Here is a 24,739-nt window from a genome sequence, read left to right on the forward strand (position 1 = left end):
CGCCCAGGCTCATGTCTGGACTTTCTATTAGCATTAATGAGGTGATGTCGCCTGGGTATTCGGAAACCCTTGTCCTGCAGGGGCAGGGCGGGGGGGTGGCGGCCAGGGGGAGAGGACAGGGAGGCCACTGTCACAGAGGAACAGCTAATTATCCGGCTGACCGAGGTTTGATTGTTTTTCCCACGGCTCCCCTCGCTGTCCCCAACGCAAGGCCAGGTTCTGGCCATACCAGAGGGTGTTGGGTGCAGGAAGAATAGGAAAGGGGAGGGGGAGAAGGGAGCAGGAGAAAATAGTGGGAGGCGGGATGGGTGACTGACCCCAATTTCAGTGTTATCCCTCCTCCTTCATCAAACATCCTCTCTGTCTAAAGCTATCTGAATTGTTTCCTGAAGTGCGTCAAAATTCCTAAAGGTCTGTGTCTCTGTGGCCCTTTCCTCCCCACAGTGAACCTTGTATCAGAGTCAAATTCAACATCTTTGTTTCAGGAACTTTTATTTGTTGACCCAGGGGGCATAAAAGGAGTCCCACCCCTATGTTCCCACCTTGATATCTAGCACAGAACACAGTAATAACCCTGCACAGTGGTCATTGCTTCCTTCCTCTGCTCATTCTCTGAACCCACGTTTATTGACCATGAGACACTCTTTTGAGCAGCTTAACTTCCTACAGTCACCTCCATCTATGGAAAAGCTTTTCTAAGCAGGCCTGAGTGTGGGCTTCCCATGAACTCTTCAGTCAGAGAAATGCCTCCCAAGCCTTTTGGGCATTACAATATAATGGGAAATTACAATAATTTAAATGCAATAAAAGCAAATAACCTTTGCACACCTCTTCCCTGCTTGCAAAGGTGTCTTTCACATCCTTGATTTGTCTGAGGCTCACAACAGTCCTGTGAGGCTGCAGGGCAGGTATGGTTATTCTCATTTCACTGATGTGGAAACTGAGGCTGAGAGAGGCAAGGTTTGCCCATGGTCATGTGGCTGGGGAGGGGCAGGGCTGGACCTGAATCTTTCAAGCCACTTCTCTGTGAATTATTACATGTTCTCCTTCATTTATTTGTGGGACTTCCTCCCAAAACATAAAATGAATTAGACTTCACGGGCTTCCAGGGAACTTTTCGTTAAACGTCCTGAGATGCCTGGAGCAGTCCTGGGGTGGAAGGTGGAGGGCGTGGTCCCCAGCCACAGATTAGGGTCATGGACCCTGACGCTGGGAGGAACCTGGATGACCACCCTGTCTCCCTGCGTCATTTCATAGATGGGGACAATGAGGCCTTCTTGAACCCAGATGACACCAGGATGACAGTCTGGGAGGCCCAGATAAAAGATGGGAGGGCTGGAAGAGCCCTCCAAGATCCATGGTCTGAACACCACCTCCAGGCACGTCCACCTCAAGAATTGTTAGCTAGGGTTTACAAACGAGGTTACTGGAGCCCTGATGAGTTGTTGGGGTGACAATACTTATTGAACACCTATTATTGTGTTATTAAGCCCTGAGCTTGGTGCTAGATATGGTGGAGGACTAACTGGGCACAGCTCTCAAGGAGCTTACAGTCTGGTGGGGAAGAGAGAGTTTGGCACTTGGGATCACAGAATCTGGGTCTGAGTTCCAGTTTAGAGGGTCATTTGTTTTTGTATGATCTTGAGGGAAAGTCACTTTAACTTCTCTGAGCCTCAGTATTCTCATCTCTAGAATGGGGATGGTCCTACCTTCCTTCAAGGCTGTCATTACAGTTAGTTGTATAAAATGCCTGTCCCAGTGCCCCTTGCAGACATGATGCTCATTCAATGTGTTCTTCCCTTCCCTGCCTCACTGCTTCCCCCTCCCTCCCTTCTGACCACTCGCCCATGATCAACCACCTCTTTTGGAAACACTTGAACTCCTGGCCCAACTTTGTCAACTCCCCCACCACCCCTAGCCCTGTCCTAGCTTGAGTGGGAGTGGGGACTCTCTGATGAGGGATGCTGAGCAGCACAGGGGGCACTGGGGGTCAATACCTCTCCCCTATGACTTCTTACTCTATCCCTCTCCCACCCAGAGGAGACAGGGAGACCATGAACACTCCCTCCCACTTTCTCTGGCCTCCTCAGCCGAGGACACTGCTTTTCCTGGGAAGACCCCCTTCCCCCAGCCAGGGGCTCTTGAAAGCTTTGGGGAAACTGAAGCCCTTTCTCAATGCCCTTGAGGGGCTGACTGCAGAGAGACAAGTGCACAGATCAACAAGCCCCACTGAGGGTGTCCCATGAGGAGGGGCTTAAAATCCCCCAACAGGGGACATTCGCTCCCCTCTCAACTCTGTAGCTCAGCCCTGTTAGGTGAGAATGGGGGTGAGCAGCTGTGACAGGAATCTCTTTCTAGCTGAACAGAGTGGCCCCTGATAATGTTGGTGGGGTCAAGGTCTGTCTGCCAGGGCTCTGCAGAGCCTGGGCAGCCTCCCCTCTCTGTCCAGCCTGGATAGGGGTGAGCACCCTGGATGGGGATGAGGATTTCTGGGTACCTGCCCCTGCTGTGCAACCACCTCCAACCTTGGCCTTGGGTCTGCTCTCTGGGCTTCAGTCTCCTTTCCTGTAAAATGGGTGAATAACCACCTCCCACCTGCTAAGCCTACCCAAACTGGTATGTTATGGGCATTTCATAAGATTATAAATGAAAAACACTTTTAAATGCCTACAGTGCCATTTAGATGGAACTGGGGTCCCTCGTGAGGACTCAGATAGGGCTGTGGGGTTCAGGCTAGACCACAACGCATTCTTGGTGGGCAGAAGGGCTGCCAGCCATGCTTCACTGGCTCTGCCCCTTCTCCAGCCTTAAGCTGTAAAAACGCCAACTAAACAGAGCCAAAGATGTCTCAGAATTCTTTTCGGGGGCAGCACGAGGCAGCGAGTCCTGCCAACACCAACACAGAGAGCCTGCCGGCTGCCTGGGTGCCCTGGTCAAGCCCCCTGGGCTCAGCAGGTCCCGGCAGCCTATTCCCTTGGGAAGGTGGCCTGGCCGGAATCTCACAGTGTCCCAGGCCTCAGGTTTGGGGCCTGGCCTGTCCAGGGGCACCTGGGGTGGGGAGTGAGTGGGGGATGCCTGGAGACAGTGGCTTGGGAGGGTACTGGCCAGGAATGTCAGCAGAGAGAGCAGAGTGTGAGAGCAAATAGTGGACCAGGCGGCGGGCCATGGGGAGAGGGAATGTGGGTGCAGATGTGGGGTGGGGTGGGGTGGGGAGCCCTGGGTGGGAGTGACTGGAGGTGAGGGCAGGGGCTGAGTGATTGCTTCCCAGCTTAGAATTTCACACCGAGCTCTGAACCTGTCCCCAGCACTCAGGCTGTTTCACCAGCATTTCACCAGAGTAAGGAGTGGGTGGGCTTGGAAGGGGGTACTGGGCACTGAGGTTCCTCCCTCGACCCTCCAAGCCAGGCCTCTGGGCTTTCTCAAGAGTCTCATCTTAATAGCCTCTGATCTTACAGGGAGAGCTGGGCCCTGCGCCTGCTATGGGCCCTGCGCCCTTTCTAACTGAAGCTAAGAGCTCTTCCCAGAAAAGGGCGTGGAGTGCTTACATGTGCTTGTAAAATCAGGGGCGCAGGGTCACCGGGTTAAGAAGCCTGTTCATTCCATTTCTGCCTCTTTGCGGTACGACCAAAAGCAAATTGCCTCTCCTCTCTGAGACCTCAGGTCTCTGTATCTGTGCAATGGGGATAAAATAACCTCTGCCCACCACTGCGAGGGGGTGGGGCCAAGGGGACTGGGGTGGGCTCTGGAAGAAGCTGACAGGGCCCCAGAGCGAGAGGGTGGGCACTTTGGTGGGACAGGGGAGGAGGGGGAGGGACGTGGAGCTCATGAGCACCTCCTCCGCCCAGCTCACTTAACAATAAGCACATGATTTAATGCAGCCGGTAAATCCTTTTCCGCCTCGGCTTCTCAGCTACCGCACGACAGGCTCGTAATTCAGTTTTAAACAAGTCTAGGATTAGAGCTGCAGCTGCGAGATGCAGGGGGTGTTCGTGTGTGGGGGGGGTGCATCTTGCCTGGGGGGCTGGCCCTGCTGCCTCCCATGAGGGGGCGGGGAGTTGGGGGGCGTGGGGTCTGTGGGACTAGGAAGCAGGCAGCCCTCACAACTCTCTCAAGGAGGTACCGCGTGGGGAGGGCTAGGGCCTTGCAGAGGAGTTCCTGGGACCACAGAGTCTCAGGGCTGACAGAGACCCCCGGCTCCGTCATGCCACTGGGCCTTGGGGTGCCGCAGGCAGCTTTGGAAAGTCGTCATCAGTCACCATCAGGCTCAGTTTTCACATATTGAATTTATTTGAAGCAGAGCCTGCTTCTAAATTCCCATGAGGCTTTTTCTGATGTTTCATTTTTTCAGAACCTGAGGATTGGGAAACAGGGATGGAGAGAGACCCGAGACCCCAGCTCAGAGATGAGGATAAGGAGAAGTGGGAGCTGTGGGAGCTGCGGGAGCTGTTTGCAAATGCAGCAAAGGCTAGGAGCACAGGCTGGGTTTCTGCAGGGTCACCCCAATCAGCAGGATGAACACTAATGGGGGAGCAACTGAGACAAGACTGCTCAGAGCCCCCAGACTTTGTAGCAATGAGAGTGCTGCCCTGGGAAGGAGGGAAGGGCACTCCGATGTGGAAGGAGAGCAGCTGAGGCGTGTATGACCATGAGGCCGTTGCTGGAGAGAAGACTCGCCATCGCTGAGGGGGCGGCAGGGGTAGCATTTAAGAACCTCTACAGTTATGCAGCAGACTGCCCTGGTTCAAATCCTGCCCTCCCCAGTTATTAGCTGTGTGGGCCAGTTACTTCATCTCTCTGAGGCAAGTGTTATGAGGGTTAGATAAGATAATAATTCAAGAAATATTTTCCCATTCCCCCAAAAGGGTCTCAGAGATTCTGCAGTGCACAGAAATGGAGCCTTTCCCAACGGGCTGGCCTGCTCCGAGGCAGGGTGGGGCATTTGCCCCAGGGCATGGTGAGATGTTGGCCCCAGGACATGGTGAGATGTTGGCCCCTGGGCATGGTGGGATGTTGACCCCAGGGCATGATGGGATGTTGGCCCCAGGGCATGGTGGGATGTTGGCCCCAGGGCACAATGGGATGTTGGCCCCAGGGCACAATGGGATGTTGGCCCCTGGGCATGGTGGGATGTTGGCCCCAGGGCACAATGGGATGTTGGCCCCTGGGCATGGTGGGATGTTGGCCCCAGGGTAAAATGGGATGTTGGCCCCAGGGCATGATGGGATGTTGGCCCCAGGGCATAATAGGATGTTGGCCCCTGGGCATGGTGGCATGTTTGCCCCAGGGCAGGACATGGTGGGATGTCTGCCCTACAGACTGGGCTGACTCCATCTATACCAGCTAGATGTCCTTCCTTCCGCTCCCAGGACACCCTGTGCTTTCTGATTTCTTTGGCCTTTTCCTGCCTACTCTGGAGAGAGGGCCCAGGATCTCATCCACCTCTCTGGCTCCTGCTGCCACCTTCACCTGCAGCTCCTGTCTCCAGCCCTCCCCCCTCTCCTGGACCCCTCCCTCCCTCCCTTGGTTGTCCTCTCCTCCCCCAGCCAGACCTGCTCCTCCTCTGTCTCCCCTGCTTACCCACGAAGTCAGCCCAGCCATGACTCCAGAGCCCCATCACCAGTCAGCGGTCATCCACAAGGTCCCATCAGTTCTGCCTTCCAAACATCCTGAGTCCTGCCAAGCGTGCTTCTTCCTCACCACAGCTGCTTCCTTTATCAGGCTCCTAGCAGCTTCTCTGGCTTCTCAGCCAGCCCCCTGCAGCCCCCCAGTGCTTCCTCAACAGGTCACCAGTGAGTTGCTTGAAATGTACCTTGTGTTATGCTTTAAAAAGCTCTGAGGTTCCCACCACCTCTGGGATAGAGAGCAAACTTCTTAGTATATAATGGGGTCCTTTCCCCTCGGCCGCCCCCTCTCCCTGCCCCTGTGCCTTCCGCCCCTGCATGCTAAGCTCAGTCACCCTGGCCTGTGCTCCTCACATTCTCCTACCTCTGTGCTGTGGCAGAAGCTTTTTCCTCTGCCTAGAACACCTTTCTCCGCTTCTCCAACCCACAAAGTGTAGCCTTGGTAGGACATCCATCACTTCCTCAGGCTTTCTCTGTCCTAAAACCCTCCAGTGCTCCTCCACGGCCTCCAGAATCAAGTCCCGATGGGTCCAGGTCTCAACAAGCCTCTGAGGCTCTCTTAAAGGGGTAATTGAAGCGAGTTGGATATAGGGCTATTTATAGGGGTGTGAACAGAGCTGAGGGAACCAACATGGCAAGGTGCTGCCCCTTGGCCTGAAGGGACCAGGGAGGCAGCTGTTGCTGCAGGAGAGGGGTCACTTGCCAGGAGCTGTGGCCGTAGATAGAAGGACACTACCCGCTGCCAAACTGTGGTCAAGCAAGGCTGCTGGGGGTCCTCTCTCTGCTCTCATCCTCAGATCACCTGCCGCTGCCTCCCATTGACTGAATTCCACCAGAAGCCAGAGGGCGGGGGAGCCAGCCTCCTACAACAGAGAAGGGTGGAGAATGGGTCTGGGAGAACAGCCATCTCAGGCCCCAGCTCCAGGTGTGGTCGCCTTGGCGCTCTGGCCCCAGCTCACCTTCCCAGTGGCACGCCTCTCACACCCTCTATGGCTCCAGCAAAACGGGCCCCAAACCTACGGTGCCCCAACTTGCCAAGTCTGTACCTTTGCAGTGCTGTTCCCTGGGCCCAGAGAGCCCTTTCCCAACTTCCTGTCTTGGCTGAGGCCTGCTCATCCTTGGACCCTTAGCTGATGTATTGCCTCTGATGCTAGGCCCTGAGTCTGTGTCCCCAAGACCCCCTGGGCCCATCTCCATCAGGCTCTTAGCTCTCCTCATTGTCTTGGTCTCTTCACTCACTCTGAGGGTCAGGACTATGTTTCAAAAGTGCATATTTCCTGCCCAGCGCAAGGTCGGTGCTCGTTTAAATGCTTGTTGAACTAAATTCTGGCACTTGGGCTCCTGTGGAAGGGTTGTTTGCTTGTGTTGCTCTCTCCCCAAGGTCACCATCTCCTTGAAAGCAGGAACCAAGTCTAACTCTGCTCAATATCCCCCTAGCACCTGATACAGTGGCTGTTTAAATAACGTTTGTTGATTGCCCACAGGAATGAATGAATATGTGGGAGGCAAAGCAGACAGAAAGAATGGATATGTGAGCACTGTCCTCTGAGTTCAGAAGGAGACATTGCTTCTAGCTGGGGAGAACCGGGGAAGAAGACAGAGGGCTAACTTGGGAGCTGGCCTTGAAGGGTGGAGTCGTGTGGAGGGGTTGGGAAGGGCACTTCTGGTGTGGAACGGCATGAGCAAAGGCTGGGAGGCTGGAGTGCTGGGCCTCTCTGGGGAGACTGATGGTGATGGGAGAGGGTCGGGAGATAAGTGGAAGCGGGGGAGTGGTCTTGTGGCCACCAAGCTTCCTGTCCTTTGCCCTGCATAGTCTTTCCTTCTCTCTTCCCTCAGCTTCTCCCATTTCTGCCCACCTCCTCCGGGAGTCCTCCAGATTGATCTGCCCCACTTGGTATTCCTGGGCTCTGGCTCAGCACCACCAAGTCTAGTGCCCTCCGCCCTGACTGTGAGCCACACCCAGGAGCCCTGCTCAGGCTCCAGAGCCCTCTGTTCTCTCCCCCGGTCCCTCCTCTTGGGGCCCTGGCTCGGAGCCTCCGGAGCTTGAGCCGTGAGTTCGAGTTTGGGCAGGAGCCTGCTCACGCCCCAGTGACGTGTTGGGGCCGTCTGGGCCACAGGGAGCCAGACGTGAGAACCGCCAGTCAGTGGAGCAGGGTGGCCGGCCACAGTGAGCCAGCTGGGGTCCCTTCCTGGCCCTCCCTTCCCTGAGGGATGTCCCCAGTGGACTGGCCAGTGGCCCGCGGCTCTGAGAGGAACATGCTCTCTGCAAGCTTTGGCTGAAGAAGGATGAACCGGCTGTCCTGCCAGCTCTGTGTGGTGAAGAGGGAGGTGCCCCCAGGCAGCCGGCACCCCACAGGACGCCAGCCACATGCAGAGTGACCAAGGCTCTGGCCTCTGCCCCCACCCCACTGGTCATTGTCTCCTTGGGGCCCTTCTGGGAAAGCCAGAGCTTCCAGGACTGGGAGGAGTGACCCCCAGGAGGGCGTTTATGGGCAAGGGCTCAGGGCCTGGGAAAAGCCCGTCCTGACCGGGATTACTGCCTTCTAGAGGCAGAGCAGCCGGCAGACCGTGATGGGGCACAGAGAGGGGCTCCTCCATGGGCCTGGTGCTTGGGGCCTTTCAGGGCCCCCTGGGGCTCAAAGCCGGGCTGAGCCCCCTGCCATTCCTAACCATCTACCAAGCACCTACTGTGTGCCAGGCTCCCGCTGGACCTCCGAGGGCATGGGGAAGAAGAGGCCAGAAAGGCCGCGCCAGCTCCTCTCAGGCCTCGGCCCCGGCCCTCCCCCCACCCTCCCAGGCCTGAGAGCAGGCACCCAGGGAGAAGGGGCCATCAGCCTGCTCCAGTGATGCGGAAAGGGGCCTCCTCAGAGAGGGGCCAGGTGTGGAGGAGTGGGCCCTGGGGGGTGAGGAGTGTGAACGAAAACAGAGCTCCCTCCCACCCTCCACCGCAGCCCCTGCAGTGAGGGGTCCACCTCCCGCTGGTGGTTTCCTTCCAGAGCAATATAGAGAGAGAATCGAGAAGAGGATACCGTTTTCTTCAGATTCGCTTACCGATTCAGTCCCTCCCTCCCTCCCTCAGTGTTTGCCTTGTTTGTTTGCTCCTTCCCTCATTCCTTAGTTCCTTCGTTTATTCAATCCTTTACTCATTCCATAAACGCATCGGAGTACTCAACAAGTACTTGGCCTTTTGCTGGGATCTAGGGTCTAATGAAGTGGGAAATGAGAGTTCCTAACCTTTCTGGGAGCAAAAATCTTGACGAGGGATGCACAGTATACATGCACTCTCCCAGAAAACTGCCTATGTCGCCAGCCTGGGTTAAAAATTCCTAAATGCTGTCAGCCTTGTTGGGGAGGCAGACGTGAAACCGAGAACTGACCGAGCAGGGTGAGAAATGCTAAGTGGGTTTGATTCTGGCTTCCTAAGTCTCTTATCTCCTTGAACCCCAGTTTCTTCACCTTCACAAAGGGGATAATTATATCACCTCCCCGTGTCACTGTGGAGAATAAATGAAATAAACTCTCAAGGGGGCCCAGCAGGGCTGGTGTATATTAGGTGCTCATGTATATGAATTCTCTTTTCTTCCCTGCTTTGCATCCCCAAAGAGCCCCTAATCAGCAGACGGGGCGGACATGACCTGCACCCATAGGAGACTTGAGGATAGAGAGCACGGAGGCGGGAAGAGCAGAGTGCGTAAGACCGCCAGTTCTAGAATCACTCATTCTTGAATTCATTTGTTCAACAACCATTTATTAAGCACCTACTGTGTGCCAGGCACCATTCTAGGCTCTGAGGATACAGCAATGAACAGAACAGGTAGACACCCCTGCCTTCATGGAGCTCACCTTCTGGTGGGTGGAGATAGTCAAGAACCAGATAAACATGCACATACACGTGTCAGTAGCCATAATGGCTCTGAAGAAACATGAAGCAGGGCACGTGGGGGTGGGGAGCAGATAGGAAATAGCAGGCTATTTTATGCAGGAAGGGCAGGTAAGGCTTCTCTGCAAAGGTCATATTTGAGCAGAGACCTGAGGGAGCGAGTCATATGGATCTATGGGGAAAAGCATTTTAGGCAGCAGGAACAGGAAGTGCAAAGGCCCTGAGGCAGGTGTATGCTTGTTGTGTTGAAGGAACTATGCCAAGGCTGGGGTGGCTGGAGTAGAGTGAGGGGGCCAGTGGAGGGACTGAGGTCAGGGAGGTAGCCATCACGTGGGGCCTCATCAGTCATAGTACAGCCATGAGTGAAGTGAGCAGAGGAAGGACGTGATCTGACTTACACATTAACATCCAGGCTCACTCTGGATGATGTGTGGAGAATTCACTAGAGGGGACAAGGTGAGAGTGGAAGCAAGGGACCAGTGAGGGGGTCCCGCAGCAGTCTGGGTGAGAGATAATGGTGGCTTGGATAGGGTGGAGCAGTGGCCATGTGGGTAACAGACAGAAAGCATTCCGATGCCAGGTCTGCCACTTGTTAGCTGTGCACTCCTGGGCAGATTACTTAAACTCTCTGAGCCTCTGTTTTCTCATCTGGAAGACAAGGTTGATAATAATACCTACTTACTCAGTGGGGTTTTTGTGACGCCTACATGAGCGATAAGCACAGAGCCTGGCACACATATGGTGCTCACTCAATGACAACTCTTAGTCATTAGTAACCCCCAGGAACCCACTGCACCGGGAACCACATAGTCAAGGGGAATTAACTGAGCCCAGCTGAGAGGTCAGCCAGCTCAGGGTGGAGCGAAATTTAAACATGTTTCAATCCCATTGTCTTGGGGATCAGCTGGGCACTGTCCTCCCTCTCACTCCCATGCCCCTGGGCAGAAGTGTCCTTTGGCCTCCTGCTTATTTGTTTGCCTTTTACCTGCCTTGAAGTTTCAGCTGAGAAACCTGCCCCGCCAGTCGCTGGGCCCAGCACCCCCCACCCAGGGCTCCCAGCTGTTCCTGCAAAGTCAACAGTGCCCAGGAACAATGAAGGAGGAGGGGACAGCGGGGAGTCCCACCGTCCACTGTGCCTCCTGGCAAGCACATGACCCTCAGGGATGCCGGCAGAGGTAATGATGGGGAACAAGTCCAGGGAGGGCTAGGGAGGACACTCAGCTCCCAGGTAGGTGCTCGTGGCCACGGTGCCTGCCCGGATGGCTCTCCTGGCTGTGGGCAGGCGACGGCTATGCTAGTCAAGGGATGGCTCTGGGGGCAGCTGGGGATATTTGCCTTCCCTGGGGGACAAAGGCGTAGAAGCCTGAAGTGACAGGCCTGGAAGGGGCCCTGCTGCACCCTTACATTGACTCACTCTTCCATTTATTCAAAATACTGAAGCCTGTTGTGTGCCAGGGCCTGGGGTTAAAAGTGTTCCTCACACAAGGAGAATTTCTTAGAGAAAGCGAGAATCAGAGAGGGACTGACTTTTCCAGGGTCACACGGTGAGTTGCTGCAAAGCCTACCCAGGACTCTTGACTCCCTGTCCAGTGCTCTGACCAGCAGGTACCCCAGCTGCTCTGGCCACCTCTTTGTGGCAGAGGCCAGCCTGTGCCGGTCCCCGAGAGCTCCCTCCTTAGTGCATCTAAGTGCCTGGTTACCTGGGAGAGGACCAGGGCCTGTGCCCAATTCAGGGCTGCAGGAGCTAGAGGAGGAGCTGGGCAGGTCTCCAGGCTGGCAGGGCTGCGGCGAGCTCTGGACCAGCGGGGAGGAGGTGCCTCAGGCATGCCTTGTGGCTTCAGCCCGCTCAGGGTCATCTCCCTGGATCAGTTTCACCATCCTTTAAATGGGAATGGGTTGCCCTGCCAACCTGTCAGGGTCACTGTGCTTTTCTAAAGCCCCTGCCAAAGAGACTGCGGCAGTGTGAGGTAACGAGGTGGTGAAAGCAGGGGTAGGGGCAGGGAAGTGAGTCCCAGATTTCCCCCTGTTTCTGTGTTTGTCGGCCAATAAGCCTGTCACTTCTGGGAAGTGTGGGGCTGTGGACATGGGGGCTATGGGGAGACCCACTCTGCTCTTGGAGGGGCTGATGGGGAAACACAACTTCTGCCTATGGGGAATCCCCAGACTCCTTAGCCCAAGGGCTTAAGTTAGGAAGAGTTCGTGCAGTGGTCCTGCAGGCCCAGAGTGCTCCAGAAGTTGGTGTGTGAGCTGGCAGCTGCCCTAATCTCTAGCTCAGAAGGGAAGGAGGCCTCTGCCTCTGGCTGACCCACATGGATCTCCCAGCCCCTGCCTGCTGACGACCAGCCCCCCTCTGCCCCGGAACCTCCCACAGCATAAGCGGCCCCTGCCTGTCTGCACCCTTCTGGTCCCCATGCAGCTGCATGGATTCTGTAGACAGGGTGGCAGGCGTGGTGGGAGCCAGTGGTGACACGCTTGAGGTCACCGCCCTTGGGAAGTGCACCATAGACAGCTGTGAGCTTGGCGACTGTGCACACACACGCCGGGGCTCTCTCAAGTCTCCATGTTGCCACCACACTCAGAGTTCTGTATCCAGCCACGTGAAACCATGCACTGACTGACGCCACCTGAATGGGCCAGCTGTCCAGCCTGGGCAGCCTGATCCTAACTCCTCTGTCCCAGCGCCTGCCTCCCTGCAGCCTCGGCCCTCAGGTGTCCCTGCAGAAGGCTCTTCTCCCTGCTGTAGGCTCTGGCGCTGTAACCCAGCCTAGAGATGTGCCCAGAGTCTGCTTCATATCCAGCCCAGCCTCCCACCCCTGAGGAGGGTGGTGGGAACAGTACTGAAGGTCGGGGCTGGGGCCAGCAGGGCCTGGGAAACTGCGAAGTCCACGGTGGGTCAGGAGGGCCCAGCTTCTGTTTGTTGACGCTGCGCTGTGGACACAGGAGAAAGCATCACATCCCTTCCCGCGTCTCCTCCCCGGGCTGAGCTCTCCTGTCCCCGGTCCTCTGTGGTCTGCCCCCGTCCAACCACCCAGGCTTCTCCCCTTGTTGTCCACCCCCCTGCTCCCTGGCCACCCCACTTCGGGCCCACTCCAAGTGGGGCTTACATGTAAAAATATCCCAGCTTTTTTTGAACTTATCTACTATTTTTATCAGATGGTCCAAGCAAAGCCTAGCCGAAAAAAGGGAAAATCATATGGCTCTGTGTGCCAAGCTCAACAGAAATAGCAACAGGGTGGGCTATTTTTAACAAGATGAATACCCCTGTCCTCTGAGGTCTCCCCTGGCCCCACACCAGCCTCCTTTGTCTCTCTGCCTGGACAGCAGATTCTAAAATACGCCCACAGTTGCCAAACCACTAAATGCGCTCAAGACAGTGACTGAGGCGCTTGGAGCCGAGGAGGACCGTGGGGGGTATTTTTTCCCTTTTCCTTCCCTCCCCTTAGGGAAATCACACTGCTTTGTTTGAAAAACCTTCCAGGTTGGTTTTCAAGGCCTTTTCCTTGTTGTCCCACTCCCACGGGAACAGCAGAGGTTACTCTGAAACATGCGGTGGTTTGGGCAGGGTGACCCCAGAGGCCTGGCATGGCTCGTGATGGCTCTTGGGCCAGGCTGTGGCAGGGCAGGAACACAGAAGGAGCCCGCACAAGCCAGGCCTGAGGAGCAGGGCTGGTAGGAGACCTGCGGGGGAGGACTGCGAGGTGGGAGGCACCTTGGGTTCTTTACTCAGTTGCTGTCCACGCAGGTGGAGGGCCAGGCGGGCTGAGGCGTTACTGCCTCTCTGCTTGGCCACAACCAAGCCACCGGCTGCAAAGGGTTTGGGGGTTTTCCGAGCCGCAGCTTGCACAGGACAGAGTCCCACACACCTATCACTGTGGGGAAGCCACCTCTCACTGTGGAGCAGCACAGTGAGGTGAGAACCGGGCCAGGAGTCAGGAGACTTAGGGAGGGAGCAAGTCACGGCCTCTCTCCAGGCCCCTGTCCCCTGTGTACCACAAGGGGCCTGGACAAGCCTGGGCTCTCTGGGGTGTGTGGTTGGGAAGGAAGAAGAAAATAGAAGCAAAAGGTAACATTAACTGAGCGCTCAGTGAGGCGTTGAATGAAATACTTTACATCACATGTATTATTATCTCACTTAATCTTCACCACAACTCTATTACTGCCCTTTACAGAGGCTACAGAGTGTCTCTCTTCCCTAGAGGCTGGGTGTAAAATCCAAGGAAGGTCTTGGATCACATGCCTATCTTGGGACCAATCATTTTTGGCCAAGGAAATGGGATTCTGGGATTGGCCATCTCTGATCCCAGGCCCTCCGTGTGGCCAGGAGCATGGGGACAGTGGTTGGCAGTCCTGCCAGAACTAGAAGTAGTGGGGGACTGCTGCTCACACCAGATGCTGCCGGAGAAGGGGTGGAGAGGCTGGGCAGAGAGAATGAAAGCGCCCCCTACAGGTGGCAGAGCCAGGCACTGACTCCAGACACCCCCCTCCCACGCCATCCTCCTGACCCTGACCTGAGAGCTGTTCAGCTACGGGTCAGGGCAAAGGGAGGGCGGGTGGATCACGGGCTGGAGGAGGTGAAGAGGGCCCCGGTGTAACTCGGCTTCAGCCACACTGGCTCCCGGAGCCCCTCCCCGCCATGCCGTGCTCTGTCTTGTCTCTAGGCCTCTGCACGTGCTGTTCCTTCTAGCAGCAATACCCTCCTCCCACCCCTCACCTTCTCCATTTCACAAACCCCTATACATTTTTCAAGACTCATCTCCACGGCCCCTCCTCCGGGAAGACTTCTCCCTTTCGCAGGCGGGACAGGGACTCTGGAGCCCCTGGCAGACACCTCTGCGTGGCATTTCAACTTCAGCATATGGTGACTGCCTGCCACTTGCTTGCCTGGGGGCAGGGACCATGGCTTATTCATTCTGTTCCCCCAGGACCCAGCACATACGAGCGCAGAGAATGTCCGTTGAGTGGACACGAGGGAGAAGAGACAGAAGGAATAGGGACTGGGGAAGAAAAATAAGAAGAGACGAGGGGAGGGGCAGCGGGGGAAAGGAAGAGCAATCACAGGCACCACGGGGCCGGGGCCGGATGCGGGCGGGAGAGGGCTCGGTGGGATGGGATGCGGGCGGGAGAGGGCTCGGTGAGGGTGCATCAGGAGAGGGAGGGGCTGGGGCCAGGAGCACAAGTGGCTTCTCCCATCCTGGAGGCTGTGCTCTGAGTCACTCTCCTGGGAGGCCTGCATCATAAGCGGGTAGAGGCCCCCTGCCCGTTATTTGGTAGCATCTTTTGATAGCTCATTGTGTGCCTGATGCTGCCCTGGGCACAGGGCCAGTGTCTCTGGCCGGCCGCCCTAGGAAGGGGGATCAGAGTGATGGGGAGCAGGGCCTTCGCAGCCATCTGCGGACCTGAGGACAGGGATCTGCCCATCTCTGGACAGCCGGTATCCACTCGGCCTCTCTGCCTGGTGCCTTGGCCGGCACACTTCTCAGAGGACATTGTATAGCAGGGACACCACTAGAAGCCATGAGGCCCTGTCAGCCTTGCCCTGCTTGAGTCTTGTCCCTGCAGGAAGCTCTGGGAGGAGGAGTGGGGACTCCCACCCGGGCTGGCTTCCCACATACCACCCCCACCCCAGGGGCAGGACGGAGACAGAGGAGGGAGTCATCTGGCTGGCTGCTGCCTGGCCTGGTAATGAATCGTTCCCAAGTTCTGCTGCCCCATCTGAATAGGCTTGTGACAAAGGGTACATTGACGTCCTCCCCCAGACAAGGAGGGCCGCCCGCGTGCAGGCACAGGGGAAGCCCCTTCAGGAGACGGTGGGAGGCAGCAATAGGGATGGAGACAGGGAGCAATGCTCTCTGACTGAATCTGCCTGGTCGGCTTGGCTGCCTTCTCCTCCTTCTTTCTGGTTCTGAGCCTGAAAGGGCTTGGTCCTGGGGTGTACGAGGTTGTTTCTTCTGGGGCCCTGCGCAACCAGCTGAGCTGGGGTGGCGGCCAGGGAGGGGGTGGAGCAGAGCTGGCTCACACGGGGCACTTGGCTGTTTAGTTAAGAACGTAAAGCGCAGCGACCCTTTGCTGGATACTCCCTTCTCCTGGGATCCTGTTGGGGAGGATGCTCCCCAGGCCTCCTCGAGACCCCAAACCAAGAGGACTGTGCATTTCTAGAGGTCAGGGTCTCCACCCTGCATGTCTGGGGCCCCAAAGCTTCTGGCACAGTGAGCAGCCTTGGGTGGTGGCCCAGTGCTCACGGTTCTGGATTTGATTATGATTTTGTTTGTTCAGAAGTTATTGGGAACAGTATTTTTGTTGATTCAATTTAATGGGCATGTGTGTGTGTGCATTTGGTTTCCTCCACCAAAATCTGGCTCCGTGGAGCCTGACTGGTTTGCGGCCCCACCTTTAGGCCTGAAGTCATATGGGGATTTATTCAACAGACTTTTTATGAGCATAGGATGTGCCCAGCAATGGCCGGGGCTCTGGAGACCCTCACGCAATGGGCCACCCTGTGCCCAGTCCCCTTGAATGTGAGAGAGGGGTTGGACGAGATACATCCCTGAGGTTGCCCTTTGATCAACGCATAAAGACAAACAAATCATGGCTTGGTGGGGTGGCCTGCCTGGGCCTGCAGCCATGTCATGTCATGGGACATTCTCCAAATGCCTACCCAGTGCCAGGCACAGTGTCTACTGTGACTTGGCTCATAAGCCCTGCAGGCCACATCATCAAAATATGTGCGTGTCTCTGTGTGTGCACATGTCTGTATGTGTGTGTGTGCGTGTCTATGTGTGTACATGTGTGTACGCCTGCCTTACCAGAAGGGGTATCAAGTAAGAGTCCTGACTCTGCCAATCACCCATAGGAGGAGAACAATAGTATCTCTATGGCAACGGACTTATCCTCCCTGTACCTTGGTTTCCTCATCTGTGAAATGAGGATAGTGGGAGTAACTACTTCATTGGTTGTTGTGAGGTTAATATGGTAAAACGCTTAGGACAATATTCTGCACATAGTAGGCACTCAATAAATGTTAGCTATTCCTACTACTGTTATCACCTTAGATGTGGTCTTAGGTCCAGTTTCCCAGAAGCAGATCCTGAGATGGGGATTCCCGGCTAAGTGCTCCCAGGGGACATGAGAGGGACTGGGGCAAGCAGACGGGAGAGGAAGAGGCCAACCAGGGTGCAGAGGATGGCTTCCGCCTGTCCCACAGGGACTCTGGAGTGTAAGTTACACCTCAGGGTTGTCCTCGTTGGTGATAAGGGAGCTGGGAGCTCGCTCTCCTGCACCCTAGTCATTGGCTAAGGGCCACTTTGGGGGGTGGTATAAACTTGCAGCTCTGCAGGCAAAGCAGCTCCTATAGCCTGGGGCAGTCCCCATGGAAGAGTGAGCAGAAGGGAGAGCCACAGAAGGCAGGGAGGTGCCCAGGCCCAATAAGGAGATCTGGGGGAGTCTGGGGGATCTGAGGATAGCACCGACATCTCCTCCGTGGAGAGCTACTGTGAGGAACAAATGAGAAGGGCCTGTCCATGGCAGGCGCTTGGTCAATGGGAGCCCCAGTCTTTCTACCTCACCAGCCACAGGCAGCTTCTGGTCCAAGGCCAGGGTCACCCTGGGGTCTGAGAGGTTCTGAGCAGGCCCAGAACCTTATATATTTGTGTAGGACAGTGACTCCATCCACGATCAAGGAACCAGTAAGAGCTTGCCTCCTCTGGCTGCCTGAGCACAGTGGTAGACGGGCAGCCTGACAGCCAGGGCAGGCTTCCCTGGATCTGCCCCAGGACGCTGGTGCTGGGAAGTAGGAAGAAGCTGTGACGATGTGAGAACGCGCACCCCCCTGATCCCTCCTAGACAGCCTGCACCTGCCACCTCTTCCCTGGCCCCTGCCCGGCTGTGCTATCCATCCCTTTCACCAGGGTAGTCCTACCTGGGGTGGCCCTGGGCCCCACAGCCCAGGTCAGCTCTGACCAGGGCCTGGCAGCAGCTGCCAACGTCACGGCCCTGTAGTGTTCCCCCAGAAGATGCCTGTCTGGGTATCAGAGGGAATATTGGAGAACACTGCAGACCCTGTACAACTGGCTTTGGGAAAAGCCCAGACCCTCCGGAAAAGCTCCCATGGTTCTCTGCCGGATCAGGTCCTCGATCAGCGTGACGTAGTCGGTGCTAGATAAACATGTGTGGAATGATTGAGGGGTGCCAACACTTGAACTCAAAAGCCCTAACCATCAGGCATTCTGGGGCTGGCGGAGGATGGCTGCTGAGCCCTGGGGTCTGTGGTTCTGAACGTGTTTTCTTTTCCTCACAGCCAGAGGGAACAGAGAAGGACAGTGATCTGCAGGAGAATCTGGCCCCAGGCACCCCGCCTCTCGTGCGGTGCGGATTCAGACAGCCAGGCTCTGGGCGGCTCCGTCTTTGGCCAGCTCTCACTTTCTTCCTTCCTCTTGACTCTGAGGCTGCCCTTTCTCTTTCAGCCTTGGATTCTCCTCCAGTTTCAAGTCCAGAGGAACTCAGCAGACTCTGAACTTCACATCTAGAGTTTCCTCCGAAAGGCCTCCCGGATCCTCTGAACACTGATTCACTCAAAATGATACTTCCTGAGCATCTTCTCTGTGGATGGAGAGAGGGACCCAATTTCCAGCTCTGTGTGCCACTGCTGGCCCAACCTGGCCCAGGAGGCCATATTAGGGGCAGCTGAGGCAGGAGGGGCTCAGGATGCTGAGGCAGGGCTCAGACCTCCCCTCTGTTGCCCCACACTCCTGCTGAGAATGTGGAAGCAACAGAGGGAACCCCAGGAGGCAGCCCCACCCACCCTACTCCCCTGGGGAAGAGAAGCGATTTCTTGGGTCAGCACGGTGGAGAGCTAGCCTTTCGGAGGAGGAAGAGCAAGCCAGGCATTTGGTTTGAGGGAGACCTGCCAGCCTGAGTCCTGTCCTTTTCCTTGAACCAGTTCTGAGAAAGCCTTCCCTCTCCTGTCCACCCCCCTTAGCTGCTGACCTCCTTCTTCCCCGGAAATACCCCCTGCCTGCCCAGGGTCCCTCCTCTGGGAATGCCCAGGGGCCACGGCAGGGGTCTGGTTCACCCCAAGCCACCCATGTCTCCCCAGGGGAAAGGTGGGCGACCTTTACCTGCGCTCTCAGAGTCCAGGCCTCAAGCTGCCACCTGCCCCTGCCCACGTGTACACAGGCTTCCTCATTCCAGGAACTCATAGAAGTCAGGCTTCTATCCAGCTTTTTCCACGTTGTCACTGGCGGCTGGCAACACATCGTAGAAGGAGAAGAGAAATGAAGGCCTTTCCCAGGCCAGCAAATCAATGTCGTAAGTGTCCTGAGGAGGGACCCTGAGCGAGGGGTGGCTTCTGGAAACAGGCAGACACACCAATAGTCCCAAGTCTGGTGGGTCCATATGGCTGGAGGTGGAATCTGAGCCTGATCACATCTCAAAAGGGCATCAATAGCTGACCATGAACTTCCTCTCTGGGCCTCAGAATCCTGGAAGGGCCCCTGAGTGGGTGGCAGTAGGGTAGGACCCTGAGGACCCATCTCCTTGGGGTTCCATGTACCCCTCTCAATGGCCTTGGGGATCCCCCCACACTTCCCCCTCTCTCCCTGCAGAACTGAGCCAAGGACCAGGGGTCTCACCTTCGAGGCTGAGCTGGCATTCAGCAGGTCAGCCCTGCTGGGGACTCCCTGCTCCTCAGGCTCTGCTCTGTGGGAGGATGTGTTCAAGTTCCACACGGTGGACCGGCCCAAGAACTTCAGAAGCCCCAGCCCTGTCTGGCAGCCTTCAGTGCATGCACCTTGAGACATTACCGTCTTCTTCTTGAATGTTGGGGCCCCTCCGACCACGAGGACCTCAAGGGCAGGACCCAGTGTGACTGGTCTGTGCCCGCAGGCCCAGGAGCAGGAGGCACACTCAGCAGCCAGTGGCCTGGGTTCAAGTCTTACCTCTACCACTTTCTAACTGTGTGACGTCAGGCACCCGAATTTGCCCCTCTGTGCCTCAGTTGCCTCCTCTGTAAATGGGGAGAATGATGGCCTATTGCATAGGCTTGTGGTGAAATTCACTGGGATAATCCATGTAGAGAACTTAGAACAATGCCAGGGACCTGGTAGGTGCTCAGTAAATGTCACCTGCTGTATTCCTGTCACCTCCTGGTGTTCCTTCCTGAGCTATGAAGGATTCTGGGATTGGGGCCAGCTAGGCTTCCTCCCCAAGAGGACCTGATCCTTTAGGAGACTCGAGAGGAGAAGGGGGCCCTCACAGCTGCCTCCAGGCCCCCAGGGGTTGTGGCCATACTGGAAAGCCCCGGCTCACCACACTGTTTGGATTGGGTTTCTATTCCCAACACCAGTGAAAGGCCTGCTATTTATAGGCCCCCCAACCCACCCCCTGGGCTGCCAGACGGTGCGTGGGCTGGGGACCACAGGGCTGGCAGCCCGCTACCCCCAGCCAACCCAGGCACTCTGACCGGGGCACGTTTCACATGCTGGTTACCCTGCCGGCTCGACAGTGGCTTTCCCACCTCTGTCTGGCCCCCCGGGGAGAAGCAGAGATGGAGGCGACATGAGGGGTCACCCACCTCTTCATCCTGGCCTCTGGCTTCTAGAAGGTCTCTTTGAGGAGAAGTGGGTTCTTGGGGGCGTGGGCATGATACACACATACCCCTTTCCATTTCCACCCCTGAAATGATACACGACTCACGTGGTGTCTAGTGTGGTTAGAACACGGGCTCTGGAGCCAGACTGCCTGGGTTCAAGTCCCACATTGGGCCCTCGTTAGGTGTGACCTGGGGCTAGTGCCTGAACCCCTCTCTGTCTCAGTTTCCTCACCCGTAAGATGGAGCTGGTGCTAGTGCCTGCCTCATAGGGTCATCATGCGGGTTAAAGGAATTGATACAGGGAAAGTGCTAGCACAGAGCTGGGCACATAGGAAGTTGATGTTCTTATCCCATAGGGTCTGGGGTAGGATGGCAACCTGGATCCTATTCTCTGACTAGGCAGGATTGCTGTTCCCTCTATGCAGATGGAGAAGCTGAGCCCTAACCGGGGGAAGTGACCTCTCCATGCTCGCCCAGCGGGGGATGGCGGAACTCAGGCCCTCTCAGGACTCTTCTCCGCCCACTGGCTGCCTCTTGATCTTTAACCACTAGAGTCCTCTCCCTACCTCTCACCAAACAGATAAGGAGCTCTGCTGGCCAATTCCAGCAAGAGAAGGTGGGGACCCCAACAGGTGTATGTCTAGCGGGAGCCAGGTTGAGCCGTGCCCTGGGCCTGCCTGCCCCTTGGCTGGTGCCTCCAGCCAGCCCACTCAGGATGGGGGCTATTTTTGGTGTGTGGTGTTTGCCCAGTGGTGGGGAATATTTGCAAAGGGTCGGTCTGGTGGTGTCCCTTGGCTTCCAATTGGAAACAGCTCTCGGATGTGCAGCTGATTGGCTGAGAGCATGAGGCTTTGGTGAGCCTTTTCCCTTCTTTACAAAATGTGGCCATTTCTCCTTCCCGTCCGCCCTCTTGCCAAGCCCACAGCTTCTGTTGCTGGCTCCCTGCTGCCAAGATGGTGACAGCCTTCCCAGGTCTAGTGGGATGAGCAAATTGGGCAAAGTGTGGTTTCCTGGCCCTGGCCCGGCATCTTCCCTCCACTAATAAACCTGTGGCTAACCATCCGTGGCCTCGTGCTCCGTGGTTAGAGCACCACGCCAACGAGGCCAAGGTCAGGCTCTGCCCCAGCTGGGTCGGCATCGCAGGGAGGTGTGCTCTGTCGCAATGCCTCAGCCTGCAGCCCTCGCGTGTGCAGCCGGGACTGGGGCATAGCAGCTGGGGAGGGCTGTGAGCCAGTGAGAGTGTGGGCGTCTCTGTGCCCCTAGACCCTGAGAGGGCCTAACTGAGCTGATCCACCTATCTGCTGCTGGGCGAGGCATGGGGCCAGGCGCTCTCATACGTGAAGGCTGGCACGTATGCTGGTAGGAAAACACTGGAGACAGAGAAAGTGCCAGGCAGGCAGGCACAAGGCTGCTGAGTTGGCCCCTGGAGAGGCAGCATAGAGTGGTGGTTAAGAAAACAGACTGTGGGGTTCAAATCCCTGACAGGACACTTAGTGGTAGTGTAGTTCTATAACCATTCTGTGCCTCAGTGTCCCCATCTGTAAAATGGGGACGATCACAGGCCTCTTGTGGGGATCAAGTGAGCTAAGGCTGGAAGGAAGCACTTACAATGGTACCTGCTGTGTAAGTATTAGCTCTCGTTATCATCGTAGTATCTCAACCCCCAACACCTGTTCCATGGACCTGTACTCCTCATCTCTGGCCCTGCATCCCCCCATCCCCACTCCTTACAGACACCTTCCCTCGTACCAAGCCAAGCCTTTCCTGGCCTCAAGGCCTTCATGCTGTTGAAGCCCAGGTCACATGGACGGCCCCCACCTCACCCCCCAGGAGCCCAGCTATTGGGGCTAGTCAGGCCTCAGGCAGGTCCCTGCCCCCACCCCTGCCAGAAAGAAGCTCAGTGTCCTGGGAACAGGCTGGCACCAGGCAGGTGCCCTGCTCTGCTCCCGCGGCTCCTGCCCAGGAGGGCGCGGCCACTGAATCCAGGTCTATAAATAAGGTATCTGGGAGGAACGGCTTTAATTTGCACTTTACCTATTGGTGTTTACTTTGCTATTTCCAATATGGTAATTTAATTCTGCAGGGCGCCTGGCTGGTGGTGGTGGGGGCACCTGGGGCATGCGGTTACCTGACCGCACCAGGAGGGACTCCTGTGTCCCTGTGCAGCTCTGGAGACAGATGCTCCAGGGACAGCCATGGTCTGTGGAGGCCCCAGGTGCGGACACAGCTTGGAGAGACTCAGCTGGACATTGAGACCCCTCGTACCCAGACCGACAATCCTCCCTTCTCCAGTCAGCTCCTTCCCCTGACAGCAGTGCCAGCATCTCCCTTCTCTATCGCCCATCCTCCACAGCTCTTGGTCTTTGCTGAGACGCCCGCCCTCCTCCAGCCATCTGGGAGCTCTCTCCAGGCTTCTCTGATGGCCATACAGCTAATTATGGGACGGCCTTTGAGGTTTTTTTCTCCCTAGTTGCTTGCTCGGTTTTAAATTTTTGTATTTTATCTTTTATGTGAGAGTGTGGGCTCCTTGAAGGCAGAGCTGGTCTCCTCCTCAGACTGGGGCTCGTGAGGGCAGGGCTGTGTCTCCCCTCAGACTGGGGCTCCCTGAGGACAGGGCTGTGTCTCCCCTTGGACTGGGGCTCCCTGAGGGCAGAGAATGCACTTTTCGCTCAGATTTGGGGTCTCCTAAGGTATGGGGTTATTTCTGCCCCTTGGCCTGGGGCCTCCCCAGTGGCAGAGGCTGAAGATCTCATATATCGTGTCTCTGCTCCCTTCTCCCATCTCACCCCTTTCCATCATTCCCCAGGGCCCACATCCCCAGGAGGACTTTGGCTCAACTGTACTCCTTCTGGTCAGGATGTCCATTAGGGCCACCAAGAGTGCGTTTGTCCTACTCCTCAGTGACCGGTGGCACTGGCCAGCAGGACCGCATTAGGACTTCTGTGGGCCATAGGCACCTGCACCTTTGTGGGCCCCTTCCTCCGTAAACAGACACCAATAATCACATTTTACAACTGCATTGGAGTAAAGACATGTATTCATATTATATATGAAAACATTTTCTTTTCGTTTTTTTTTTTTTGTAAGATCAGCCCTGAGCTAACATCTGTTGCCAATCCTCCTCTTTTTTTTTTTGCTGAGGAAGATTGGCCCTGGGCTAACATCCTTGCCCATCTTCCTCTACTTTATGTGGGACGCTGCCACAGCATGGCTTGATAAGCGGTGCATAGGGCCGTTCCCAGGATCCGAACCTGCAACCCCGGGCCGCCAAAGCAGAGCGTGAGAACTTAACCACTATGCCACTGGGCCAGCCCCAAAAACATTTTCTTTGACTTAAAAGATCATTTTTTCCTTCTGATTTTAAAATAAATCCAAACATTTTCATAGGCCCCTAAGCATCTTGTGGGCTAGCACTGTGCCCACTGCACTTGAAGATAACCCAGCGCTGCGGGCCAGGATCCTGGCTGGGCCTGGGCAGCGGAGCCAGCACGGAGCCTGCCCATCGCTGGCTGGGGCGCCTTTCCCATCCTTTTTCTCTTAGAAGTCTCACCAAGTCCCCCTGAATCAAGCAGGCCCAGAATTCCTGTCCCCCCCGCCCCCATCAGCACCACCACAGCTACCGCGGCTGGCAGCAGCCACAACAAGGACCCCTCGACCGCGCACTGCTCGGGACCAGGCGCTGTGCTGAGCACATGGTCACCTTCATCTTATCTAATCCTCACAGCGGTTCTGTGAGGCCGGCCCTGTGATTATTTCCCATTTCACAGATAAGGAAAATGAGGCTCAAAGGGAAGAAGTGACAGGTTCAAGGTTACCCAGCCAGTCGGTGACAGGGTGAGAATGGAGGACCCAGAGGCCCTGGCTCCAGAAAATCTAAGTCCTTCCACTCCAGAGAGAATGAAGGGCCAGGCAAGGCGTAGGTCAGGGTCAGCTGCAGAGATTGGTTCTGATGTATCTGGGCAGGGCAGAAGGTGCTTTCCTGCGCCACCTCCCCTCTGGCTTCCAGCCCCGGGGGGTTTTAAGCACTGGGATGGGGGTGGTAGACTTGATTCCATAGTGGAGAGGGGGTACAGAGATGGAGTGGGGGTGCTCCGGGCACTGCGCAAGGCCCCCGCCCCCAGCTGGGGACGCCCTCTTCCGCCCTGCTGGCCCACCTCTATGACGCTACGGTTGTTTCTCTCTTTTTTCCACTTGGCTCTTCCCTCTTCATTTTCTGGCCTTTTTAAACATCCATCTCTTTTTCCGCCTCGTCAGTCTCTCCTTCACCTCCTTGGCTTTGCCCCACTCCTCTCCCTGCTTCTTTCTCCTCCTCTTGCTGTCTCTATTCTTTCCCTTCTGCATCTCCTCGGCGTGTCTGTTATGTTTGCGCTATCTGCCTTTCCTCTCTCGCTCTGTCCACCTGTCTCTCTTTCTCCTGTCTCTGAGCGCTTCCCCACCCCGCGCATCGTCTGTGTCTCTGTCATTCTATGTCTCTCTTTGTCTTTCTCTCTCCCCCATTATTCTGAGACATGACAGTGCCCGGCCCAGCAGGGACAACATGTTCCACAGACAAATTACCCAACAAAGGCGAAGAGAGCGTGCTTCAAGGGACCGTTAGGCGCCTGGCTCCACTGTGCGTGTTGTTGGGCGGGGAGGGGGAGGCCCGGAGCTGGT

Source organism: Ceratotherium simum, chromosome 13 (assembly GCF_057802395.1).
Source record: "Ceratotherium simum simum isolate JZ-2026a chromosome 13, ASM5780239v1, whole genome shotgun sequence".
NCBI classification, from domain to species: domain Eukaryota; kingdom Metazoa; phylum Chordata; class Mammalia; order Perissodactyla; family Rhinocerotidae; genus Ceratotherium; species Ceratotherium simum.